The following is a 2,379-nucleotide window of genomic DNA, read 5'->3' as shown; positions in this document are numbered from 1 at the left end:
CACCCGCAAGTTCCTACATTGATTAAAGTGTCGATGAAAGAGAAGAATTTGCCTTCTCAAGTATGCGTTGTTGAGGGAACCGAGAAATTCAAAGATGTTGTAAGTACGGTATCAGTAAATGAAGTTTCAGTCGCAGGCGTAACTGCAGTAGAATTGGTAAGCTATCAAGATTCAGTGAAAAAATATCACAAGGGTTATGTAATTGATTTTGAAGAGTTTAAGGAAGAACATAAGATAGTAAGTTTTTGTGGAGATGATAATATGTTTTCTAACGAGGAGCTACAATTCAGAAGTCAAGTCCTTCACGAACATTTGGCTAAGGCTGATTATTTCGAGTATACAGATAAAGTAGAGAAAGTGTTGAAAGAATATTTAGATATTATTGCTTTGAAAGGAGATAAGCTAGGGGTTACAGATGTTTTAGAACATTCAATCCGCCTAGAGAAAGGTACAAATCCCATATATATTCCAGCGTATCGAATTCCTTTTAAGATCAGAGAAGAAGTAGAAAAAAGAAGTTCAGAAGTGGGAGTCAGAAGGTATCATAAGGCCCAGTTCTCGCCTTTTTAATTTTCCTTACTAGCGGTCCCAAAGAAAGACGGTAGCGTCAGAGTATGCGTAGACTTTCGTAAATTGAACGAAAAGACATGCCCAGATAGATACCCTGTAGCCTGTCTGCCTGATTTGTTTGTTGAAATCGGTGGCAAGAATATATATTCGTCTATAGATCTCATGCAGGGATTTTTGCAAGTTCCGCTTAGCGAGAATAGTCGTAAATTTACAGCATTTTCTATACCAAAGGGGCATTACGAGTTTAATAGGATGCCTTTCGGATTACAAGGGTCCCCAATAACATTTACTAGGCTGGTTAACACAGTACTTCACGGTTTATTAGGAAAGTCGGTATTTGTGTACATGGATGACATTCTCATATGCACAAATACAATCGAAGAAACATCTAAAGGTGTTAAAAGAAGTCCTCAAGCGATTATGGTTCGATGGGTTAAAGGTCAAATTGGCTAAATGTGAGTTTTTGAAGAAAGAAATTGTCTATCTAGGTCATGTTATCTCTAAAGAAGGAGTCAGAGTTAATGATGAGAAAGTTAAGGGTATCGTGAGTTTTCCAGTTCCTAAAACCAGGAAGCAGATTCGTTCATTCCTAGGTATGTCGGGTTTCTTTCGCCGTTTTGTGCGGAATTTTTCTACAATAGCGTCTCCATTGACAGATCTATTCAGATCGAAGAAGGCGTTAAATTTGTTTGGGGTGACAGACAGCAATTAGCTTTTGAGAAGCTTAAGAATGCTTTAGTGAACCCACCTGTTTTGAAGTTTCAGATTTTAGTCAACCATTCACCTTGGTGACTGACGCGAGTCAGGAAGGTATAGGCGCGTGTTTGCTGCAGAAATTTGAGGAAAATTACATCCAATTGCTTTTTATGGCAGAAAGTTCAAAACGCGTGGTAGTAACGAAAGGCTGATGTCAGTTGTTGACAAAGAGGCCTTCGCAGTTGTCTCTAGCCTTGTTCATTTCAAGATGTTGTTGATGGGAAATAAAGTTGAGATTTTTTACAGATCATCAACCATTGCTAGAGCTTTTTAATAAGCCAAATTTATCGCCCAAGAGACCACGTTGGATTTTGACGTTGAGAGATTTTGATGCAAGCCTCAAATACATTGAAGGTAAGCATAATGTGGTTGCAGATGCATTGAGCAGATATTTTCCGGTTGAGGATGATGGAGTACATACCGAGTCCTGTGCAGAAGACAAGAGTGGACATTTGGTGTCTCATGTCTCAGATACTAGTAGTTCTGAGATATCTCATGTGGGGACAAAGACGTTCCTATAGTGCATACTTCGGGAGAGAAATAGTGTGTCGGCAGTCTCAGAAGAGATTGTTATTCGTGATGTTGATGGAAACGCTGTGTGTTATATTACTGGTGAAAATGTCACTTGGGACATACCCTTGCTCGAAGAGAAGCAAGATGAAGATAAATTATTATCAGATGCTAAGGCATTTCTCAGAGGAGTTTTATCGAAGAAAGGTTATAAGTTGCCTTTTTCTGGACTAGAATTGGAGAATAATTTATTAGTTAGAAAAGTTAAGTATAACCTACGAAGTAGTCTAAGTATGGGTGAAACTACACAGATCATCGTTGCCAGAGAGTCTAGTACCACAAGTTCTAGATATTGTACATTGTAAATTTGGTTCTCTCATTTAGGTGTTGATAAGACGTATGAAAACGTTAGGTCAAAGTTCTTTTGGAAAGATATGTTTTCCGCAGTGGAGGCCTTTGTGAAGAATTGCTCTATTTGCAATGCGAATAAGCCGTATAGACATTTATTAGTGGTTGTTGATGAGTTGACTTGCTTTGTCGAGA

This window comes from Macrobrachium rosenbergii, chromosome 48 (assembly GCF_040412425.1).
Source record: "Macrobrachium rosenbergii isolate ZJJX-2024 chromosome 48, ASM4041242v1, whole genome shotgun sequence".
In the NCBI taxonomy this organism is placed as follows: domain Eukaryota; kingdom Metazoa; phylum Arthropoda; class Malacostraca; order Decapoda; family Palaemonidae; genus Macrobrachium; species Macrobrachium rosenbergii.
Note: the sequence above shows the minus strand (reverse complement) of the source record.